This window comes from Choloepus didactylus, chromosome 21, assembly GCF_015220235.1.
Source record: "Choloepus didactylus isolate mChoDid1 chromosome 21, mChoDid1.pri, whole genome shotgun sequence".
Taxonomy (NCBI): Eukaryota; Metazoa; Chordata; class Mammalia; order Pilosa; family Megalonychidae; genus Choloepus; species Choloepus didactylus.
In genome coordinates, this window is record NC_051327.1 from 29,720,971 (window position 1) to 29,745,451 (window position 24,481).

At 56.3% G+C, this 24,481-nt stretch overlaps 5 non-coding genes across 5 annotated transcripts; 4 read left to right on the top strand and 1 right to left on the bottom strand.

Annotated features, from left to right (window-relative positions):
• Positions 1 to 1,018: 1,018 nt before the first annotated feature.
• TRNAP-UGG lies at positions 1,019 to 1,090 on the top strand. The gene has a single exon. It is a non-coding gene; the product is annotated as a tRNA-Pro (tRNA).
• A 1,912-nt stretch (positions 1,091 to 3,002) lies between these two features.
• On the top strand, positions 3,003 to 3,074 carry TRNAP-AGG. Its single transcript has one exon. It is a non-coding gene; the product is annotated as a tRNA-Pro (tRNA).
• A 555-nt stretch (positions 3,075 to 3,629) lies between these two features.
• Positions 3,630 to 3,702, bottom strand: TRNAK-CUU. Its single transcript has one exon. It is a non-coding gene; the product is annotated as a tRNA-Lys (tRNA).
• Positions 3,703 to 7,053: 3,351 nt separating this feature from the next.
• On the top strand, positions 7,054 to 7,126 carry TRNAK-CUU. The gene has a single exon. It is a non-coding gene; the product is annotated as a tRNA-Lys (tRNA).
• A 5,872-nt stretch (positions 7,127 to 12,998) lies between these two features.
• TRNAP-AGG lies at positions 12,999 to 13,070 on the top strand. The gene has a single exon. It is a non-coding gene; the product is annotated as a tRNA-Pro (tRNA).
• Positions 13,071 to 24,481: the final 11,411 nt, after the last annotated feature.

A 24,481-nucleotide genomic window follows, 5' to 3' on the forward strand; every position in this document is an offset into this window, starting at 1 on the left:
GGACACAATTCGATCCATAATAGTCATTTAAGGAAAAAATATATATATATATGTTTAAGAAAAAAATATATATTTGTGTGTGTACATATACATATACGTATACACTCGCGCCCAGACCGAGGCTCCAAGTGGCGGTGCCGGGGTGAGGACGTTTGGGCCCCGCCGGCCGAGCTGGCCTGTTGCAGGCCGCGGGGTCAAGGGCACCACGACGAAGGTCACGTGAGTGGCCAGTGAGTAGGCCCCTTTAGGGCGACTCCTGGATCTAGGAATGACACTTGCTTAGCGTGCCAGGGGCTCTGGGCTCAAATCTCGGACAAGCCTCCATTTCCAAACGCCAGCCTCCTTTGGGGCGGGCAGCACGGAGCAAACCTGGAAGGCTCCGGGGCCTCGCGGCGGGGACACGCCCCGGGGACCTTCCTCCTTCGCTTTCGGGGTCTGGATCTCTTGCAAATGGAAGAGGCAAGAAAAGTTCGGGGCGTTCATCCAACCCCGGGGCCGCACGCTGGGGAAGGGATGAACTCTGGCGCCCGCCTCGAGGGTCGCAGAGCTGCGAGCGGGGTGCGCGGAGGACCCGAGGACGCGAGCCCGGGCGTTCCCTTCCCGCGGTGACGGCGGCTCGCCCGGGCTGGCCGGCTGGGAGGCGGCAGAGCCTCTTCCTCAGGATCCTGGACTTGGGCCCCAGGTTGGGTGAGGTTTCTGGCCTGGGGTCGGCCGGGGAGACCCCGCGCCGGGCCCGGCCCCACGGGCTCCTGGATGGAGGCAGGGCCCCTCCCCGGGGGCCGCGACCTGGCTTCCCGGCCGCCTCTCTAGTCGCGGCGCCGCCTGGAGGCGCTCCGGGCCGGGTGGCCCAGCTGGGGGCGACTGTCCCTCCCGGTCAGGCCCGCTGGCACCGCCCGCCCCCTCGCGCTCCGCCCGGAACCGAAACCCACACCCCCCGCTGCCCTCTGGGCGGGACCCGGAAGCCGGAGCCGCGGGAGTGCGCCACCAAGGGCGCGCGACGGTCACCGCCTGCCGGGCCGGCTCGTTGGTCTAGGGGTATGATTCTCGCTTTGGGTGCGAGAGGTCCCGGGTTCAAATCCCGGACGAGCCCTGCTTTTCGGACACCTTGGTTTTTTCGGGGGACGCAGCGAGCCGAGACTCCCAGCTCCTGGGAGGCCCGGGAAGATGAGGCCGGCGGCCGCCTGCGGTCCCGCAGCGCCGCTCCGGGTGCAGTCCTGAGTGCTCGGGGAGCAGCGGAGCCCCAGGAACCGAGAGGAGGGTCCATGGAGATGGGTGGTGCGCGGTGCGGAGCTGGCCTGTGTCGCCTGCCAGGTAAGCGCGGAGAAGGGGCCGGTGGAGCGTGGTGGTCGGCTCGTGCTTCTCGGTTGTGGGGCAAGCCCCGGACGTGCTCCACTCTTTCCTTTTTGAGAAGCTGCGGGAAGGACCTGGGACCACCACGGGGAGGAGGGAACCGCCGCGGAGGCTGGGATGGGAGGGGCCGGCTCTCAGTGTCGGGGCGGCGAAGGGCGTGGGGGCCCACAGACACCCCCGAGGCTACGGGCCTCTTTCTCCACACCGGGGGAACGGCGGGGTCCCCAGGACTTTGGGGGAAATCCCGGGGCCCGCTTGCCCTTCCGACCCTCTCCCTCCCCCTCCGCCCGCATGCCACGGGGGCGCCCAGGCTCCCGACAGGCGTTTTCTTCTCCTGCGGCCGGAACCTTTCCTTTCCTTAAGACTCCCTTTCTCCTTAAAGCAGACAGACAGACAGACAAAAGCCCAACCAGGCAAACAAAACACAGACGGCAGGCTTTTTTCCTCCAAAAATCTTCCGAGTCAGGACACCGCTCCTCGGAGCTGCCTCCCTCCTTCCCGCCTTCCCCCCGGGGGTGACCCCGCACCCCTCGGCCTGGCTCTGGGCGGGGCTCAGCCACCCTCTGTCCCAGTGGGGAGTGGACAGTCCCGCGGCCCTCGAAGCCGCCCTGGGGAGGAATGTCCCTGGGGAGGAGGGCTTGTTCTTGTTGGGTTTCCAATCCCCGAGGAGTCCACACGATGCTTTATCTCGTTATTTTCGGGCACGGAGCGGAGCCCCCGGCAGAGCCGGGGGGAAGGCTGGGTCTGTGGGGTGCGGGGCCTGCGGAGGGTGGACCCAGCTCCGAGCGGGCCTGAGTGGCCAAATCAGGCCTGGGCACTGATGCCAGGCGTCCAGGGTGGGCCGAAGAGACGGGGAGGCGCCCGGACCCGGGTCGCGGAAGGCTGCGGGGTGCGGGCGGTGGGCAGCGCGGGGCGTCTCCTCTCGGGGCTCCGTGAATTTCCTCAACACCAATCCCCCACCTCCTGCTCCCGCTCCGGAGCCTTTCCTCAGCACCCTCCCTCCTTCTTCCTCCCCGACGGCACTCCCCACGCCACCGCGGAGCTCGGGTTGCGGGAGGTGGGTCCCGAGGTTCCCAAGAGCCACCCCTCTGCTCAGTCCCAACCTGGGTGGGCTTGGGGTGGGCTTGGGGTTGGGGGTCCAGGTCCCTTAGAGTGGGCCTGGAGCAGCCTTGCTAGGCAGTGCTCAGAGGGCCCTGCGCGGAGGCCCCCGCGGTTGTGGGTCCCGGGTGGGCTGGGTGGGCGGGAGCTCCGGGAGCCCGCGACGCCTGGAGGAGTCCAAGTCTATCCCTTAGCCGGGGGCGGAGGGAACACCCCGCGTCCCCTCCCGAGGCTGAAAGTCTCCGTTGCCCAGGAACCAAGCAGAGAGGGGCCCTCTGGGTCAGTCACTGTGGTCTGCAGGGAGGAGCGGACACCCCAAAACTCAGACATCCAAGACACCGGACCGGGAACTTCCGACTTGGAGTAGCAGGGCGCGACAATGCCGAACCTTCCCCGTTCCCTTTCTCTTTATGGGGACACGACTCAAATCCTCCCTACACACTCCGGGAAGCGGGGGACAGACCACAGACGAGGAAACCGGGACTGAGCCAGGCCAGCAAGGGAGGCGCCGTGTGTGATCCTTAAAAGCGGCGAGTTAGCCACTCCCGCAAGGTGGCTCGTTGGTCTAGGGGTATGATTCTCGCTTAGGGTGCGAGAGGTCCCGGGTTCAAATCCCGGACGAGCCCTAGTTTTAAGGCTCCGCAGCGTGGGAGGCGCGGCCCGGGCTCCTCCGATGGGGAAGGGAAGACCTCGTCGCGGAGTTGAAGGGTTTCCGCGGGACATGACAAGCGTAAGGGGCTCATTCTCCCTGAACTCCAAGGTTCGTGTCCCCGATGGGAATCACAAGTACCCCCACACCCCACACCAGGCCTGCCCGAAGCCGAAGGAAAATCCCTGCCCAATGGTGATATTTTACCCTGCGGAGAGCCAGATACCGGTGGCAGCTTCATTGACAGTGGGTGGTCTTTTTCTGGAGGCTGGATTCAAATCTCTGATAGAACAGTTTCTAAAATTGCTTTGCTCAAAGCAGTGGGACCCAGGCTCAAGGATTAGTGAAAGAAGAGCACTCATCACCCCTTTAAAAGCTCTGGCGGGTGACGGCACCCCGTGCAGCGAAGGCCGATGACAGGGTCCACGTGGCAGGGGGTGGACACTCGGCGGTGTCTTCAAGAGCTCACAAGTCAACTGTGTGCTCAGAGGTCCCCGAGTTTGTTTCTGTTTTCCTGACAAAAAAGACGCCTCGCCCAACGTGGGGCTCGAACCCACGACCCTGAGATTAAGAGTCTCATGCTCTACCGACTGAGCTAGCCGGGCCACGGCAACTGCCATTCCCAGATCACCTGCAGGTGGGTGATCCTAAAAGACCAGACGAGTCAGGCACCCGGAAAGTGGGTGCGGAAGTGGGGTGCCCGGAGTCCCCCACCACTTTCCGGCCTCCACGGTACTTCTCAGTCCCCTTTCCCGCCGTCTGAGGGTCAGGAAATCGCGGTGTCCCCAAGAGAGGGCGGCGGGGCGGCCGCGCCGGGAACGGGGGGACCTTGAGAGGTGGCGCTGCACACTGACTACCGGACGCACGGACAGACAGCGGCTCAGCTAGCTGATCCCTCCACGTGCGGACGCGCGGCCCGAAAGGGGGACAAGACAACCGAGCCCATTCCCCCATATGTGATCAAACCAACCCATACACTTGAAATAACTGTTAGACTTACCGGATTCCGCTTTTGGGTTTGATACCTCCATCTATACTTTTGAATGATTTTAGACTGGATCAAAATTTCTAAATGTGTTTTTGTATTGCTTGGTTTTGTGTTTTTTTGCTGCAAACCTTCTTGGTCTGCGCTTTGGGCGATCCCGCGCTGCTGGAACGTGCTGCCCGGCCGAGGCTGGCGGAGTGGACTCGGGCACCCCTAGACGCAGGTCGCACAGCCACCTCCCGCGCTCTGCTTTGGGGTCCGGTCTCCTGCGATGTAGGAGGGGAAGGGAAGGAGCCCCAATGTGGGCTCCTGACCCCGCTGCCAGCGCAGGAAGGAACTGCAGACAAACCACCGGGCCCGTCCCTGAGCGCTGTGAGCAGAGCCTGGGGATGACGCTCAGGGACGTCCCCTCTCTCCCTCCCAACTGGTGATCAGAGCCTTGGAAAACCTGCTGGACATCTGAGACTGCAGACGTGAGAGGAACGTCCTCCAACGGCGAACCAACCAGGGGTCGGGGGTCGGAAGCTATCGAGGAAAAACTGCACATGGGCTGGAGATTAGAGGATATTAAAAGATTATCGTTCGTGTTGGTGGGTGTGCACATGGCATTGCGAGTATTTTAACTCAAAAAGACTATAGACATATGCAGAAGTTTTTATGGGTGAAAGTATTACATATGCTTTAAAAGATTTCAGGAAAAAAAGTGGAGGGAGACCGATTTAAAAAAAAAAATGAATGATACACCGAATTGTATACTTGAAAGTTTTTAATATGGGTAATATTATGTTGTACATATGATACCACAATAAAAAGTTTTAAAATGAATGGGAAATTTGCAGGTATTTTTTCTTTGAATCCCTTTACAGACTCACCTTCTTTCTCCTCTCCATCTGGGTCTCTAATGACGACAACACTGCATCTTTTGACAGAGTCCCCAGGACCCCCAGGCTCTGTTTTTGTGATTTTTAAAAAAAAGTTTGTTTTCTTTCTGTTTTTCAGACTGGAAAATTTCTGTTGTTTTAGCTTCACTTTCACTAATTCTTTCCTCTTTCATTTTTGCTATTGCTCATCCATTAACATTTTTTAATGTCTGTTACAAAATCTCCGCTTTTGGGTTTGATACCTCCATCTATACTTCTTTATGTCTATGTCTCCTATGTCTTTGCTAAGACTTTCTGTTTCCCCATTTGTTTCAAGTACATTTGTAATTGCTCCTTGAAGCTTTTTTATGATGGCTGCTTCAGCATCCTTGCCAGATGATTCCAACATCATCACGTTTCTCCTTCAAGCTGAGATTTCCCTAGTTCTTAAAATGATGGTTGATTTTTAATTGCCTTCTGGACATACTGGACCTTATTTAGATCTTGTGAGCGAGCCTCCTCTGACCCTGTGCCGCGGGGAGAAGGAGGGCTCCTGGCTGCTATCAGGTGGGGTCGGGCTTCCAGGCTGCCCACTCGGCCTCTGCTGATGACGGGGTGGGGGCGGGGGTCGTTCCTGCTGGGTGGGGGTGGGAGCTCGGGCTCCCCTTTAGGCCCCGGCTGACACCTCCTGGCTGGGAGGGGGAGGGAGGACACTTACTGCCCGGCACGTGGGCGTCGTGTAGAGAGGTCGCTGCCGGGCCCTGGCTCCACCTGGGTGCAGGGCCCTGGCTCCACCTGGGTGCAGCGATCGCATTTGAGGACTCCGGAGGGGGTTCCCGTTGTCAGGAGTTCCAGCTGGGTTGGGTTGCTCTGCTAAGGTCATCCGCCTTCACGGACGCTCGCTGCCATCCTGGTCTTTCAATAGGGGCAGCTTTTCTCGAGTTTGGGACTTCTGAAGGGAAAGAGAGCAGGAACACAGCTAAGAGAGAACCGTCCCCTTCCCACCCACCCCCAGCCCCGGGTGGGGCATTCCCCTGGGCGGAGATCATAGACAAGGATCCCTTCCCCTAAAACCCCAAGACGTGGCGGGTGTCGGTCAAGAGAGATGGCACCCCACTCCCACTCAGGTGTCGGGTCCCCAGCTAAAGCACGACTCACACAGGCTCTGGTGGAAAGAGCTTTACTCACACAGAGAAGAGACAGCGCGAGTCAGCGTCCCTAGTGGGCGTCGGTTCGCGATAGACCACGGGCCTCAATCCACGGCCGAGGCAGGGGGATGCCCCAGCAGCACCCCTCTCTTACGTTCCCGCGCTCCCTCCGGCCAGGGACAGATCCACCACCGGGGTGACAGCCGGATGCCGTAAAACGCGCCCACCAAGGTCTCTTACAGATGCTTGGGACAAGAGGGGCCACCCTCTCCAAGCCCCCAGCACGCAGCGAGGACCGACCAACCCCGGCCACCACCAGGCTTTGGATTTTCCCAGACCCGGGCCACGGCGGGCAGAGTAGGGCTCTGGACTCGCAGGTGCAAGGGCCCCGCCCTGGGAAAGAAGGCGACCCGGGAGCCTTCTCCTCCGACACGTGCACAGGGGGGTCTCTCCGCCCTGCACCCGGATCCGGTGGGGATGGAGGGGCCTCACCGCTTCCTTCAGCTGAAACTTTGCACACCTGGAAGCCATCGGAGCCATGAGAAGTCCAGGCTCAAAATTCAGGAAGGATCTGGGTTTTTACCAGCAGGGGCTGCTTGCACTCCAGGCCCCTTCCGAGCAGTACTTAGGCGGTCTCCAGGACCACCCTGAGAGGCCCCGACCCGGGGCTGTGGCAAATGACACGAGGAGGGGGGTGGGGCTTGAAGCCAAGATCCTGAGGTTAAAGGGTTCGCACTTCCCGGAGGGCTGGCTGGGAAGTGGGAGAGACGGGAGTGGCCGCGGGTTTCTGAGTCCCCGGCAGGGACCGTTCCCGGCTGCCTGAACGACCCCGGGCCCAGAGGTCCGACCCGGGGGTAGCCCCGCGTGGCGCCGCCTCTTGAGGCCGGATGGGTCTGCGCGGGTTTGTCAAGCGGCTGCTTTTAGAACTCAGAACCCGAGATGGTTAAGAAGGCCTGCTTGTCCGCCCGGCTAGCTCAGTCGGTAGAGCATGAGACTCTTAATCTCAGGGTCGTGGGTTCGAGCCCCACGTTGGGCGTCGCTTTAACTGAATGGAAAACCCAAACTTTATAGGTCACCCTCTCAATCTAAACCAGAGGAACGTAGCAGCTACCACTCTTCTTAGACTTAGAAAAGGGAGCATGCATTGCGGGCTGCATTTCACCCGGGGGCTGCGTGCTGGGGCTTGGCGAGGGTGGGAAAGGGGGGGAGACAATCTCCAGGCCTTGAGGGATCCTGGGAGCCAGGTGAGGGGCACCTGAAAGGGGACCAAATCTTCAGCCAAGTCTGTGGCCTCTCCTGGGGACCGCTCAACCTGCCCCACTCTCCACAGAAAAGGGGAAACAGACCCGGCAGGTGGCCCCCCAAGTTAAAAGAGAGGGAGGAGAATGGCACGTTGATTCTGTCAGCTGATTTTCTTATGTTTCCTTTAAATGGTTCAGGCTGTAAGAAGGGCAAGCTCAATGCTGAATTTCCTTTCTTTCTTAGTTCCAGAATTCTTGAAATGGAAGCTTCTCCCCCAGACACAATCAGAGCGGTTGTCCCTGTCCGTTACCCTGAACTCTTGGGATCCAGGGCACCCTTAGTCTCAGTAACTTTTTCTTCTTCTCCTATCTGGTCTCATAGGTAGTTAGGGCCCACACAACATAGTAAGAACCTTTTTTGGGGGGAAAAAAGTCTTACCAATTTAGTACCTTGTTGGAAAAAATTAAATTTATATTTTATTCCCAAATAACTGCAATTACTTACTAGTGGGATGCGTGTGCCTGCTGGGCATGGTGCAACTTCTCCACTCGTGGAATCAGATTGGACACAGCCAGCCTCATTTCCTGTTCCTCGCTGATTCGGCAAAAACCTGCTTTGCAGAGATACAGTGTCATGGAAAGTGATGTAGCCTATTCTAAGATTGAAGCTGAACTGCCTGGAGCTGGTAGGTCGCTCAACTGTGGGGCCTGATGGATGTTCAGTGTTGCTGTTTTCCTCAAAAATTTAACACATCCCGGGGAAATCTAAAATCTCTGAGGCACCTCCACATGCGCTTCGGGAACCACAGGACTAGGTCAAAAGCAGTCATTTAACTGGGGCCAGGAACCCATTGCCTTAGCACAGGAGTCACAATTTGGGGACAGAAATAGCTGGGAATCAGAGGGAGCTTCTTGGGTGGTGGCCCCTAGGGTGTGAGCAGAACTGGGGAGGGGGGGTGTTGACTGTTCCAGAAGCATCTGCACCCAGAGCCTGGGCCCCCTGAGTTTCCGTGTCCATGAGTGACACCCTCACCAAGTCGAGCAAGCCCAAGCTCTTGGTGGTCCCCAACATTGAGGACCTCCAGATCCCAGGACTGCTGTTTCCCTCCCCCTTGTTCAGCAAAGACATCACTCACCATCAAGCCCTGCTCTAAAAAACATGTAAGACCCTAAAAAAAGAGGCCCTTGGGATTGAACCTATGACCTCTCACTCCTAAAGCAAAAAAAAAACATTCTTTAGACCAAAAACATCCCTTCTACCGCTGGTCCTTTGGTTCCCCTTCCTTTGCCCCAGGGAAGCCCTTCCTGGGGGAGTGTGGCCAGGGGAGAGAGTCCCTTACCTCCAGCCTGGGGACTGGGATTCCAACTATATTTTCTGGTAGGATGGTCATCCCCCCAGGGGTATGCCTAGAAAACCGAGAACCCCAGTTCAGGGAGACACCTTCTGTCCTTGCTCCATCGCAGGCCAAAGGGCGGGACTTTCGGCTAGGCAGAGCTAAGCGCTGCCCTGGAAAACTGCTCCTGGAATCACGCTTGGATTGCTTCCAGAAGAGCGTCCTGAGAAGGGATCGTCCGGGATTTGAACCCGGGACCTCTTGCACCCAAAGCGAGAATCATACCCCTAGACCAACGAGCCACCACAGTGCTGTTGACGATCGGCGATTTTACTGACCCGCACCACACTTTGCTCGGGTGGGACAGAGTCCCAAATGCCTCTCCCGGGGAAAGAGAGGATTTGACTCAACTTCCTGGGAGCGCAAAGGTGAGTTTCAGCACCGCGGGGCCTCTCAGTTCTGGGGTCCGTTCCACGAAACGCCTCTGACCTCGCTCTGGCCCAGGCGGAGGCGCAGGGACCTGGCCCGGAGTTGGGGCGGCTCCAGGGCCGAGGTGGGACGCAAGCCCAGGACCCTGTCCTCCCTGTCGGATGGGCGAAGGCTCCCGAAGTCGACTGGGAAGGAAAAAGTGGCCCTGACCCGCCCCGGTGCTGCAGCCCCGGGGTCCCGGGGCCCACCATAGACCTTCTGGGGTCACTCCACGCTGCTCGTCCTCAAGGAGATGGAGAGAGATTGCGGGTTTAAAAGTGTGCGCTCCCCCGGGATCCGCCCGGGATCTTGGGCAGGCCTAAGGGAGGCTCAGCCCTCGAGGCGAGGTAGGGAAGGGTTGGTTGCCGCCTTCCTTGTCTGGTGACCTTGACAGCCGTGACCCTGCCCTTCTTGCCTGCAGAGGTTCCGAGGGTCCTCTTTCCCGGGAGGGAGGGAAATTAGAGGGAATGGCGGGAAAGAAGGCGGAGCCCTGAGAGCGGGACCCGGCCCGGAGCGTGGGGTGTCCACCCGCCATTCCTCCAGGGCCTCTGTCCGTCAGTCTGTCCGGTCAGTGTGCACCACTCCCGGCCCCAACGTTCCTGAATGTCCGAGTCCGGCGCCGCCGCCCTTCGCCTTTTTCTGCACTGGGGCTCCCGGGACCGGACGCCGCAGTTACAGGGGACAGGGGACCCCCGCGCCGAGCGGGACCTCTGCCTCCCTTGGGCCCAAACGCAGTCCAGGTCGTTTTGCCGCGTCCTGGTGAGCAGCTCAGAGAGAGGACGCTGCTGCCTCTGTGTGTGTGTGTGTGTGTGTGTGTGTATGGTTGGGGCTGGGTTCTGGGATTTCAGGGATCACCGATCTGGTCCAGGAACCATCCCAGATCCCCTTGGTCTTCCCGGGAATTGTGGGGACAGTTCCGGCCTCGGCGTGCGCTCTGCCCCTCCGCCCCCGCGGGAGTGGTCCCGGGACACCCAGAGGCCCAGGCGGCGGACACCGGGAGCGGGAGCCAGGGGCCTGCTGGAGCCGCCGCCTGTCCTCCTCCCTGCCGCCCCTCCCCGCGGCACCTCCTCCCTCCGAGCCCGGGCAGCGGTCCCGGAGACCCGCGGGGGAAGAGGGGAGGATCTGGGGGCTCCTTAGTCTTAGGGGCCTGCTCGAACTGGCTGCGTCCTTTGTACGGGCCCGTGTAATGAACATGGGGGACCCCCTTGTCCCCAAATTATTAAAACTTTCAAAAGGGCGACAGCAGAGCCTTCAGCCGGGCGTGGGGCCCTTGTAAGCGCGGGCCCTGTGCCGCTGCCGGGTCAGGCGCCTGGAGGCGGCCGCCAGGATGTGGCCCTTTTCCCAGGCGGGCGCGTGGGCAACTGGAGAGGTCTCGGCCCCGCACGCACACCGACGGGCCCCAGGGCGGCGGGCTCGGGGCGCGGGGCTCTCTGCTTTTCCCGCGGGAGGAACGAGCCGGGCTCCCCTGCGCTCCCAGTACGGCCGGCTGCGCGGGGATGCGGGACGGCTGCAAAAGGAACGCGCCGCCGTCCCCAGCCTGGAGAAGGGACGCCGTGGGGGCGGCCGGAGCCAGGGACTCTAGTGCCGTCTAGGGACGCCTTCTTCTGTGGTGAGAGAGGCTCAGCGCGGGGGCGCAGCGGCAGCCCGGCTAGCTCAGTCGGTAGAGCACGAGACTCTTAATCTCAGGGTCGTGGGTTCGAGCCCCACGTTGTATGTTTTGGGACCGCCGCGCAGGCTCGAAACAACTCCAAACCCCTCTTTGAGGGCGAGGCAAGCTCTACGAGGAGGAGCGGGCTCGGTCCCAGACCACCGTTCACACTGTGAGAAAGCTAACGTGAATGATAGTCGCTCAGAATGGTGGCCCCAGCCTCCCTGGGGAACGGGAACCCTCCAGAAGGCCACGGTAGACGAGGGGTGCCTCCAGCAGTCGCACCCCACAACTCAGGGTCTCCGCTCCCCTTGAGCTTTTGGTGTCCCTGTCTCCATCTTCCCGGGGAGAGCAGGAGAGCGGGTAGAAGGCTGGGCTCCTGGGAGACTCACCAGGCCAGCCAGGGCGCCCTAGCCCAGAAGACAGGGTCCTCGGCTCCGTAGGGAGCGGCGCTCAGTCAAAGCCCCAGGGTCTCAGGCCCGTCTAGGACAGAGTGACACCTACGAGGTTTTGCTATCAAGGACCCCTAAGTGGTATCTTGGGAGCCGCAGATTTATGCCGCAGAACCGAACGCACGCCCTGGAAGGCTGCTGAGCGCGGCTGCGAACCCGCGAAGCCACACACCCGGGACTCCGCGGTGCGCGCGCTAGTACCTGAGCCACCGGGAAGTAGCAACAAGACTGTACACAGCAGAGGGAAACTTAAAATAGCACCCATCCTTGTGGCGGCTCGTTGGTCTCGGGGTATGAGTCTCGCTTTGGGTGAGAGAGGTCCCGGGTTCAATTCCCGGATTGAGCCCAGCCTTTCAACCTGCTTTCAGCGGAGGACCGGAGGCCTAGAAGGTGGAGATTCCTGCTGGGGGAGCGGTGGTGGGGACGCTGAGGGTCTAGAGACGCGGACTTGGGGGGCCATCCTGTGCCAGCAACGGGGAGACGTTCTCAAAACACAATGCGGCGAGTGTGGGGCACGAACCCATCACACTGAGTCGGGACCCAGCGCTACCGAGTGAGATAGGCGCCTTTAGAATAAGGAGGAAAGCGAGTGATGCTAAGTGGTACCCTCCCGCAGCATGATTCCTGCTTTGGTTTTGGAGGTTCGCGGTTGAAGCCTCTAAGGAGTCCTACTCTTAAAGGTACACTCAGCACGAGAAGGCCCGGGCTCGCAGGGCCGAGCTTCAGGGGCCCCCGCTGGGAGGAGATCGCGGCCCCGCGCCGCTCGCCCAGGCCCTTCCCAGAGGCGAGGGGGGAGGTGGGACCCGCTCAGCCCAGATCTGCCTGATTCCCGAGGATCGGGTCACGCTGGAACACGTGGACCGACAGACAGACAGCCCGAGCGTGCCCCGAATTTGGACCTCGAACCCTGATGGTGGCCCCTGCTGTCCCGCGGACGCGTCCTCTGCTTGCTCCACGACCTGAGGATGCGAGAAGCTGTCCCCGCTCGGGTGCCCTGTGGGGAGAGGACATCGCCGACTCGCCCCTGGGCCTGGGTCTGGCGGTAACATGACCCACTTCCCTCCAAGGGCCAGCTCCGGGGTCCTGAGGACAGGCTAGGCGCTGTCCACGGGGGTCAGCGGGCAGCGCAAGGACTGGGAACCTGGGCTGTGTGAGTTCCAGCCCCCGCGTCCGGAGTTGGAGTTTTTGGGTTTGGCCTTGACGGGAAAGTTGGAGGAGGGCCGCGGCCGGGGCTGTTTCTTCCACCCTCTCCGCTGGCTTTTACTGAGCACCCACTGGGTGCCACCCCGTGGGGGCTGCGGACCTTTCCAAGGAATGTCCCGGTGACCTGGGCCCAAAGACCCTCCACGCAGCCCTGCCCGCCTTTGGAGGTCCATCTGTCCAGCTGGACTGGGGGCTCCCGGCGGCCTCCTCCGGCGCATCCCCGGGGCCCGCGTGGCTGCGAGCAGCGTCCCCGAAGGACCCGAGCGCCCGCCTGCGTGGCGCCGAGAGGGGCAGCTGCCAGCCCGGCCGCCCGCCCTTCCCGCCCGGGGCTCGGGGCGTCGGAGCACGGAGTGGGGCGGTGAGGACCGCGGGATTGGGGGCGCGCAGAGCTGCACCCCACTTCGTCCGATAGGGAGGGGAGCCGGGGCGCTGGGCTCCCTCCGCGCCTCGCGGGCGCCCGCCCCTTCCAGACGAGTCTCCTCCCGGCGCCGCGGCTCCGCCTGTCCCCGCCCCGGGGACGCCACGACGGCAGGAAAGCGGAGCCGAGAAGAGGACTCCCCATGGCTCGTTGGTCTAGGGGTATGATTCTCGCTTAGGGTGCGAGAGGTCCCGGGTTCAAATCCCGGACGAGCCCCCTTTTCAATTTTTTCCAACACTCAATCATTTTCCTCCCTTTTTTCTCCCCTGGATGCGGATGGGGGATCTACCCTCCGCCCGAGACCTCAGCGCTAAATGTGGAAGCGGGACTCGCCGGCGGGCTTTAAGGGAAAAGGCCTCAAGCTGTCTGAGCGCCGCCCACGGGCGCTTTTTAAATTTAGTCCCCAGAGGGTCGCCAGAGCCCTGTCTCCTGACTTGCTACTTTTGTCAGTAGGCACCGAGGGAGAAGGGACGAGTCCTTTCTGTATAATAAGAGCCTAATCCTCCCGCCGTCGGGCGCCTTTCGCGCTTCAGGCTCCCACCCGCGGGCGCCGTCCCCGCCTCTTCCCCCCTCCCCTCGCGGTCCCAGGGTCGCTCCTCCCTGGGCCTGGCTCCTGTCCGCCCCCGACCCTAGATCGCAAGGGGTCCCTTTCCGACTGACCCCAGCACCCCCAATCCCCGCGGGAGAACAGGGGCCCCTCTCCGGCCTCCGAGGCGCGAGCAGGAGCCGGGCCGTGGACTGCGGGGCTGCGCCCTTCGCCGTCTCAGCCCAGGCCGAGACCCCTCTCCGCCGCGGGCACTTCCACATCACGCCCGGAAGGGACAGCGGCGACGGGCAACAGCTCTCACTTCAGGGCTGGGGGTATGAGGTGGGGAAAGAGGAAACCACACGAGTTGAAAGGAGGCGAAGCTGACCCTCTCGTGGGGTCTCCATTAGCCCTTGGTGGTGGTGGTGGGGAGACTGCGGGGAACGACACCGCCTGAATCCGCACCCCACCCGTAGGAGCTGCGGGCAGGTGGTTATCCACCCCCTTAGACCCCGCGCGCGCACAGAACCGCGCTTCCTTTCCCAGCCGCCCCGCGGGACTGGCCCAGGACCCCGCGGGCAGCGAGGGGTGGGCGCCCCGTGATTCCCCGGATGCTCTAGGCCGGACCCTCGCCCCGCCGCAGCTGCTCCGGGGGGCCCCAGGGGCTCCGGGGTCCTGGGGTCCAGCGCCCGCCTGGAGAGGGGTCCCGCTGTGCCTGTCTGTCCGGGCAGCCTCTGCAGTGACGGACGGACACCGGGACCCCTGGCCCTGGAGCACCTGGACCTGCTAATGCGGGAAAGTTCTACACCCCAAACACTTGGAAACGACAGGGGCTGGTTTGGGTCTGGAGCTATGATTGCATATGTGACGTCTCCACCCCATGCCTCGGCTACCAAAGGTGAACAAACTTAACAAATGATGTTCAAATTCTCTGCTGTGCGCGCGCGGGCGTGTGTGTGTGTGTGTGTGTGTGTGTGTGTGTGTGTGTGTGGCGGCACAGTTGCACTGTGGAGCCCCAGATTCCTTGGGGAGGTCCCTTTCCCCAAAGACCAGGGGATGAGGGGGAGGCAGGGTGGGTTTACAGCTGGTCCCTACTCCCCAGGTGCTGGAAGACGAAGGCCCAGGAGCCCAGGAGAAGCCACCTCATGCAGGGGCTGAGAGGATAGTTCCACCGGGGAGGAGGACGCAGGGAACAGGAGAACCATGGGGTTAAATATGGGTTATTGGCAGGGTTTTCCTTTTTTTTTAGGAGGGGGGTTGTGAGTGTGTCATGAACCACACTTAAGGACCAATTGGGGGAAAATCCTCAAGCAGAAGATTTAGTTTAAATTGACCCATGACTGCTAATGCCCCTGAGCCTCTGGCGGAAACAAACAACCATTTTCTGTGGAGAAACACATGTTTATTCTAGATCTCATGAAATTCCTCATACAAAGAAATTTAGAAGGAAAATGAGCAGCTCACAGTCAAAAATAACAAGCATACCAGGGTCCCATGAGTGACAGTGAATAAACAGGTAAATAAAATAGCAAAGACTTCAGATGCTGAGATTATCACACACAGATTATAAGAGAAATATCTTTTCCAGAGAGAAGAGAAGGATTTGCTTCAGCTTCCAGGGAGGGGAAGGGGATGAAGGGTGAGGTTCAGCCCCTCGGGCTCTCGCAGTTCCAGGTCCCTTCCAAAGCCAGGGCCTCCGCCCCAGGGACCTCCCTCTGCCCCCAGGGCCTTGGACAGGACTTAGGGGGGCTCAGACCTCCAGGCGAGTTAGGGAAGAGTTGGATGAAGCCTTCCTTGTCTGGTGAACTTGACCCCCGTGACCTTGCCCTCCCTGCCTGCAAAACGTTCCCGAGTGTCCTGTCCCTGGAGAGGGAGAGACATTAGAGGAAATGGGCGGGGCATGGGTGTGACTGGAGGAGGCACTTTAGCGCGGCCGCCTCCACTGTCAGAGTCCCAGAACTGAGCCTGGGGTGTCCATCCTCCATTCCTCCAGAGCCTCTGTCTGTCTGTCTGTCTGCCTGGTCAGCTAGCGCCACTCCCGGACCCAACGATCCTGAATATCCTAGCCAGGTGGCACCGCCATGGCGGCTTTCCGCGCTGCGGCCCCTGGGGCGGGGGCGCCAGTCACTGGGGCAGGAACCCCGCGCCCATGGGGTCTCTGCCTCCCTCGGGTCCAAAAGAGTCCAGGTCGCTTTGGCGTGTCCTCAGAGAGCAGCGCTGAGAACCGTCCCTGTTATTGGGTCCCATCCACCCGCCAGCTCAGTGGGTACAGCAGGAGACTGGTAATTTCAGGGGTGTGGCTTCTGTGGGCTTTTGGGGCTCCCTTCCTCAGGATCAGTCCCAACTCGGTTATTCAGGTTTGCTAAAGCTGCTGTTATGCACAATACCAGAAACGGATTGGCTTTTATAAAGGGGATTTATTAGGTTACAAGTGTATAGTCCTAAGGCCATAAAAGAGTCCAGACTAAGGCATCAACAAGAGGATACTGTTCTAGTTTGCTAATGCTGTGGGAATACAAAACACCAGAAATGCATTGGCTTTTATAAAAGGGGGTTTATTTGGTTACACAGTTACAGTATTAAGGCCATGAAGTGTCCAAGGTAACTCATCAATAATTGGGCACCTTCACTGGGGGATGGCCAATGGTGTCCGGAAAACCTCTGTTAGCTGGGAAGGCATGTGGCTGGCGTCTGCTCCAAAGTTCTGGTTTCAAAATGACTTTCTCTGGGGGCAAGATGGTGGCATAGAGAGGAGTGGAAGCTAAGTAGTCCCCCTGGAACAACTACCAAAAAAACAGAAACAACTAGTAAATAATCCAGAATAACTGCGGGGGGACAAACGAGACCATCCACTCATCATACACCAACCTGAATTGGGAGGAATGCCTGAGAACACAGCATAAAATCTGTAAGTAAAACCTGCGGATCCAAGTCGCGAGACCCTCTCCCCCATAGCCCAAGCTGCAAAGCCTCGTGGTGCCAGAGAGAAGCTCTCTCCCAGCAAGTGAATATAGCTCAGCTGAGCTCCAACTGGGGTTTTAAGTAGCGACTGTGAACTGCTGACTACAGGTATGCAGCCCCCAAAAACAGACAGAGGCTTTGGGTGAGCCGGAGGGTCACCTTGGACTGGGTCTGAAGGGGACTATCTGTTTCTTTTTCGGCTCAGTGGAGAAAGCCCCAGTCATTTTCAGTTTCCAGGGCTGTGACTCGGGGAAGGGTGGAGACAGCACAAGCAGAGCGAGACCACTGAAATGCTAATGACCTCCACCTGGGGGGTCTGTCTTCTCTAGGAGGAAAGGGGTGGGGCCCTTTCCATTCAGAACCAGACCCCAGAGCCTGGGGGAACACGGCCATACCGCCTCACACCAGTCAAGAATTACAGGCTAACAGGCATCACCTGCTGGGCAGAAAAGCACAGTGACCCGAGGCATCAAAGGGTGGAGCAATTTTCTAAGACACACCCACAGGGAAACCAGATACTGACTATTTCTTCCCTCTGGGACCTGAGCCTGTTCTGGTCTGGGAAAACCTGATTTGGATAACCAAGGAAACCATGCCTAGACAACAGAAAATTACAACCTACACTAAGAAAAACAAAGTTATGGCCCAGTCAAAGGAACAAATGTACACTTCAACTGAGATACAGGAATTTAAACAACTAATGCTAAATCAATTCAAAAAGTTTAGAGAAGATATTGCAAAAGAGATAGAGGCTGTAAAGGAAGCACTGGGAATATATACGGCAGAAATCAAAAGTTCAAAAAAACAACTACTAGGATCTATGGAAATGAAAGGCACAACACAAGAGATGAAAGACACAATGGAAACATACAACAGCAGATCTCAAGAGGCAGAAGAAAACACTCAGGAACTGGAGAACAAAACACCTGAAAGCCTACACGCAAAGGAGCAGATGGAGAAAAGAATGAAAAAATATGAGCAACGTCTCCGGGAACTCAGGGATGAAACAAAGTACAATAATGTACGTATCATTGGTGTCCCAGAAGGAGAAGAGAAGGGAAAGGGGGCAGAAGCAATAATAGAGAAAATAATTAATGAAAATTTCCCATGTCTTATGAAAGACATAAAATTACAGATCCAAGAAGCGCAGCGTACTCCAAACAGAAGAGATGTGAATAGGCCTACGCCAAGACACTTAATAATCAGATTATCAAATGTCAAAGACAAAGAGAGAATCCTGAAAGCAGCAAGAGAAAAGCAATCCATTACATACAAAGGAAGCTTAATAAGACTATGTGCGGATCTCTCAGCAGAAACCATGGAGGCAAGAAGGAAGTGGTGTGATATATTTAAGATACTGAAAGAGAAAACCCGCCAACCAAGAATCCTGTATTCAGCAAAGCTGTCCTTCAAATATGACGGAGAGCTCAAAATATTTTCTGACAAACAGACAATGAGAGACTTTGTGAACAAGATGCCTGTCGTAAAGGAAATACTAAAGGGAGCACTACAGGGTGATAGAAGACAGGAGTGTGTGGTTTGGAACACAATTTGGGGAGATGGTAGCACAACAATGTAAGTACACTGAACAAAGGTAACTATGAATACGGTTGAGAGAGGAAGGTGGGGAGCATGTGAGACATCACAAGAAAGGAGGAAAGATAACGACTGGGACTGTGTAACTTGGTGAAATCTAGAGTAGTCAACAATTGTGATAAAATGTACAAATATGTTCTTTTATGAGGGAGAACAAGCAAATGTCAACCTTGCAAGGTGTTAAAAATGGGGAGGCATTGGGGAAGGGATGCAATCAGCATAAACTAGAGACTGTAACTAATAGAATCATTGTATTATGCTTCCTTTAATGTAACAAAGGTGATATACCAAGGTAAATGCAGATAAGAGGGGGGGATAGGGGAGGCATGTTAGACACTTGACATTGGTGGTATTGTCTGATTCTTTATTCTACTTTGATTTAAGGTTATTTTTCCTTTTGCTGCTTCCTAGCTGTCATTTTTTTCTCCTCTTTCTTTTGCCTTTCTACCTTCTTTGACTCTCCCTCCTGCCTTGTGGAAGAAATGTAGATGCCCTTATATAGATAGTGGTGAAGGCGGTGAACACATAAGTGTATGACCATGCAGAGAACCATTGATTATTTACTTGGGATGGAATGTATGGTGAGTGAACAAAACCATATTAAAAAAAAAATGGGTTGATGACAAAACCTCGAGGGCAATATACTGAGTGAAATAAGCCAGACACATTAGGACGATTATTGCAGGGTCTCACTGATAGGAACTAATTATAATATGTAAACTCAGACATGAAATATAAGGTACCAAGATATAGGACGAGGCTTAAGAATGGGGAGTGGTTGCTTAGTATGAGCAGAATGTTCAATTAGGATGAACTTAAATGTTTGGAAATGAACAGGGGTGTTCGTAGCAAGATGTGAGAATAACTAACAGCGCCGAATGGTGTGTGAATGAGGTGGAAAGGGGAAGCTCAGAGTCATATATGTCACCAAAAGGAAAGTTGGAGGTCAAAAGATGGGAATATATATAACTGAATCCTATGGTGGGCAATGTCCATGATCAACTGTACAAATACTAGAAATCACTTCCATGAACCAGAACAAATGTATGACAATACAATTAGAAGTTAATAATAGAGGGGCATATAGGAAAGAACTATATACCTATTACAAACTGTATACTACAGTTAGTAGTATTTCAACATTTTTTCATAAACAGTAACAAATGTACTATATCAATACTACGAGTCAACAATTGAGGGGGGTTGGTTAGGGATAGGGGAGGATTAGAGTTTCCTTTTCTTTTTTTCTTTTTCCATCTTTCACTTTATTTCTTGTCTGGAGTAATGAAAAGTTTCTAAAAATTGAACAAAAATTAAGTGTGATGGATGCACAGCTGTATGAGGGTACCCAGGGGCAAGTGATTGTACACTTTGGATCTTTGGATAATTGTATGGTATCTGAACAATCTCAATAAAAATGAAAAAAAAAATGGCTTTCTCCAAGGACGTTCCTGCCTAGGCTTCAGCTCCTCAAAAATGTCACTCTTAGTTGCTCTTGGGGTGTTTGTCCTCTCTTAGCTTCTCTGGAGCAAAAGTCTGCTTTCAAAGGCCATCTCCAAAATGTCTCTGTAAGCTGAAGCTCCTCTCTCCGTTCCAGTGCATTCTTCAAAGAGTCCCTCTTGGCTGTAGCAAGCTCGCTCCTTCTGTCTGAGCATCTATAGTGCTCCAGCAAACCAAACAAGGCCCACACTGAATGGGCAGGAAATTATCATTGAAATTATCCATGGAAATTATCAATGAAAGATCTCACCCACAGTTGAGTTATCATATCTCCACGGAAACATCCAATCAAAAGTCTCCAACCCAATCAACACCAATAGTTTCCTGCCCACACAAGACTGCATTAAAGATAATGGCATTTTGGGGGACATAATACATCCAAACCAGCTCAGATACCTTCACTGAAGAAAGGCAGATGGCATCCGGATAACCTCTGTCAGCTGGGAAGGCATGTGGCTGTCATCTGCTGATCCTTTGCTCCCTGGTTGCGTTTCAAAATGGCTTTCTCCAAAATGTGTCTGGGCTTCTCTCATTCAGCTCCTGTGCATCCTTGCTTGTTCTCCCAGGGCATTGCTGTCTAAGCGTCTGGGGGTCCTCTCTTAGCTTCTCCCGGCCACACTGTGGGCTTCATCTCTTAGCTTAGCATCTCCAATTGACTTTCTGTCTGCATCTCCAAGGGTCTGGGCCTCTGTCAGCCCCTGAACTCTCCTAAGGACTCCAGTAAACTAATCAAGACCCAGGTTGAATGGGTGGGGTCACACTTCATGGGAAAAATCTAATCAAGAGGACTCACCCACAGTTGGGTGGTCACATCTCCATGGAAACAACCTAATCCAAAGACCCTACCCACAATAGGTCTGCCCCTACAAGATTGCATTAAAGAACATGGCTTTTTATGGGGTACAGAACAGAGTCAAACCTGCACATCAGTTTTCCTCTGGCTCCACCCTCGTCTGTTCTCTTCAACTTCAGATCCTGGGAATCACTGTGTTTCCTTGCAGGTGACGTGGCCTTTGTCCCTGAGTCTTCACAGCCCTATTTCCATTCTGCATTTGGATATTGAGTTTTAAATAGAAGGACTGTCTGGACAGAGGGGAGCAGTTGGTTCTGGGAAGCCCCACAACCTTTCTTACCAGCCCCATCCCCTGCCCCCACCCCACCCCACCCCACTCCACCCCACCCCAGCCACACATCCTCAACACACAGTCACTGGGTCCGACTATGAGCCCTGGACCGAGATGCTACAGGGACCAGATCCCAGATCAGCCCCATGGGGACTTGGGGAGCAGATCCTGGGATATTGCTTCACCATCTAAGCTAGACAGGATGGATCTGTGGGGGGAGGCACAGGCCTTCAGAAAGGAAGAACCTGAGGGAGAAATCTTCAGTACAGAGCTCCCAGGCTTGAAGGGAGCATAGAGTTGAAGGGGTGCTGGGCACCTATGAGAGGGAAAAGAGGAGGGGACCGTGGTCTGATGGCGCAGATGCCGCTATGTATGCAAGAGGCTGTGCTTCCAATTTCAGCTGGGACATGTGCAATTGGGGTTTGAAGTTCTGAGGTTGTTCTTGTGACATTTTTATTTGTGGTTATAAGGTGTTTCTGGTATCATTTTTTTTAAATATTCATTTTATTGAGATATAGTCACATACCATGCAGTCATAAAAAACAAATCATACATTCGATTGTTCACAGTACCATTACATAGTTGTGCATTCATCACTAAAATCAATCCCTGACACCTTCATTACCACACACACAAAAATAACAGGAATAATAATTAAAGTGAAAAAGAGCAATTAAAGTAAAAAACAATACTGGGTGCCTTTGTTTGTTTGTTTGTTTTCCTTCCCCCATTTTTCTACTCATCCATCCATAAACTAGACAAAGGGGAGTGTGGTCCTTATGGCTTTCCAAATCCCATTGTCATCTGGTATCATTTTTATCTTGGAATTCAAAGATGTTCCATGTCACTTGATTTGGGGGATCTGAGGTGTTTTGAGAGGCATTTTTTTTGTGTGTGTGGGTTCTGTGGTTTTTCCTTTGGCATTTTATTTGGGGTTCTGAAGTGTTTTCCTAGGGATCTGTATTTGTGGTTTGTGGGCATTTCCTGTGGTATTTGTATTTGTGGTTCTCAGATTTTCCTTGGCATTTGTATTTAGAAGGTTCTCAGGTGTGCCGGTTTGAATGTATTGTGTCCCCCAAATGCCATTGTCTTTGTAGTCTTGTGGGGCAGACATTTGGTGCTGGTTAGATTTGCTTGGAATGTGTCCCACCCAGCTGTGGGTGATGACTCTGATGAGATGTTCCCATGGAGGCGTGGCCCCGCCCGTTCAGGGTGGGCCTTGATCAGTGGAGCTATATAAATGAGCTGATTCAGAGAGAGGGAAAGGAGGGCAGCTGTGAGTGACATTTTGAAGAGGAGCAAGCTTGCTAGAGAGGAACGTCCTGGGAGAAAGCCATTTTGAAAGCAGAACTTTGGAGCAGATGCCAGCCACGTGCCTTCCCAGCTAACAGAGGTTTTCCGGACGCCATTGGCCATCCTCCAGTGAAGGTACCCGATTACTGATGTGTTACCTTGGACACTTTATGGCCTTAAGACTGTAACTGTGTAGCCAAATAAACCCCCTTTTTATAAAAGCCAATCCATCTCTGGTGTTTTGCATTCCACAGCATTAGCAAACTAGAACATTAGGCATCTCCTTGAGACTCGTATTTGGGGGTCAGAGGTGTTTCCTATGACATTTGCATTTTTGAGTTCTGAGATGTCTCTGGTGCCACTTGTTTTGAGGGATCTGAAGTGTTCCCCATGGCATTTTTATTTTTGGGTTCTGCATTGTTTCCCTGTGGCATTTATATTTGGGGGTTCAGAGGCGTTTCCCCTGGAATTTGTATTTGTGGTTCTGAGGTGCTTCCTATCACATTTGTACTTGTGGTTTTGAGGCATTTCCTCTGGCATTTGTACTTGGTGTTCCATTTTGTTTTTTGTGCCATTTTTTGTTTGTCTCAGATGTTTTCTGTGGCATTTGTTTTTGTGGGTTCTGATGTGTTTTGTGATAAATTTTTATTTGCAGTTCTGAAGTTTTTCCTCTTTATTTGTATTTGAGTGTTCTCATGTGTTTCCTGTGGCATTTTATTGGGGTGTCTGAGGTCTCCCTGACTGGGGCTGATGAGCAGCATCCGTCTTCTCAATGGGCCCTAAAGCAAAGAGACCAGCACAAAGCTGTGCCAGAGCCTTGTTGCCCAGAAATCAGACTCTCCCTTCCCAGGACCCCTGAATCCTGCACCTTTGGCTGTGGCCAAAGGTCCTATCCCTAATCTCTCTCCTTTTTTTATTCCAGGGACCTCCTTCCCAGCTTCCCAGGCCCAGGACAGGGCCTCTAGGCCTGGCAAGGGCTTGATGGAGTCCTTGAGTGGGAGCTGGGGGCAGGTGTTCAGTGACCCTCGCCATCATTAGGCAGCCTGTGTGAGTGGGGGGCAACCCCCAGCCTCTCCACGGGAGCCTGGGCCCCTCAAGTGGCTCTGGCTCAGGCCCAAATGGGCCTCTATAGCTCAGGTCCTCCGGGGCCGGAGTTCCCTGCCTCCTGCTGCAGCCCCTTCTGGAGGAGCCTGGGCAGGGGATGGGAGAGGCCCCATCATGGAATACAGGCTGGGCCTTTGCCCTGTGTGTGTGTGTGTGTGTGTGTGTGTGTGTGTGTGTGTGTGTCGAGAGAGCCTGCTCTTTATGCACTCCTGTCCATGCCTTAAAATAACCAAATCATGCTTGCCCTCCAGGCTTCCTTCCTCTGGATTCCTCTGAGCCGAGCCTGTGACTTTCTGACCAGAATATCCTCCTCCATTCCTTCCTCAGACCTGGGCAGAGCACTGGGGAACCAGAGCCAGGAGGAGGGGCCTCCATCTGGACAAGCAGCCAAGGGGGTTCAGGCGAAGGAGGGGCCTTGGAAGAGGAAACCCCTCTCTAGGGGCAGCCAGGGGACCGCTTCAGGCCCAGGGGCCCCACGCAGCACGGCAGTGGCAGGAGGATGGCCTGGAGGCAAACCCAGGAGAGGGTGGGGGAGCCTGCGGTGGCCCGTGGATGAGGTTCCCGCATCCAGGCCCGGGGGGCGGGGGTGAGGGGTAACAGCTGCAGCAGGGAGGAGCCCAGAGGGCAGGAAGCCCCGGCCTCCAGCACACAGCCTGCCCTGACCTGGGGCCTTCAGGCCAGCTCCAGCCGCACCCCTCGGCTCCTCTGCACCCCTCGTGCAGATTCCTTTGGTTTGGATAGAGCTGTGCTTCACATTTGTGTGTGTATGTGGCTGGAGGTAGGGGCTGGGTTCTGGGATTTCAGGGATCACCGATCTGGTCCAGGAACCATCCCAGATCCCCTTGGTCTTCCCGGGAATGGTGGGGACAGTTCCAGCCTCGGCGTGTGCTCTGCCCCTCCGCCCCCGCGGGAGTGGTCCCGGGACACCCAGGGGCCCAGGCGGCGGACACCGGGAGCGGGAGCCAGGGGCCTGCTGGAGCCGCCGCCTGTCCTCCTCCCTGCCGCCCCTCCCCGCGGCACCTCCTCCCTCCGAGCCCGGGCAGCGGTCCCGGAGACCCGCGGGGGAAGAGGGGAGGATCTGGGGGCTCCTTAGTCTTAGGGGCCTGCTCGAACTGGCTGCGTCCTTTGTACGGGCCCGTGCAATGAACATGAGGATCCCCCTTGTCCCCAAATTATTAAAACTTTCAAGAGGGCGACAGCAGAGCCTTCAGCCGGGCGTGGGGCCCTTGTAAGCGCGGGCCCTGTGCCGCTGCCGGGTCAGGCGCCTGGAGGCGGCCGCCAGGATGTGGCGCTTTTTCCCGGCGGGCGCGTGGGCAACTGGAGAGGTCTCGGCCCCGCACGCACACCGACGGGCCCCAGGGCGGTGCACTCGGGGCGCGGGCTCTCTGCTTTTCCCACGGGAGGAACGAGCCGGGCTCGAGCGCCTGGGAGCTTTCAGCCCCTGCAGTGTGGGAAACTGAGTCTTCCATGTTGCCTGAGGCATATCTAGGGTGGTGGCTTAGAACGCTAAGCCTCACTCAGGC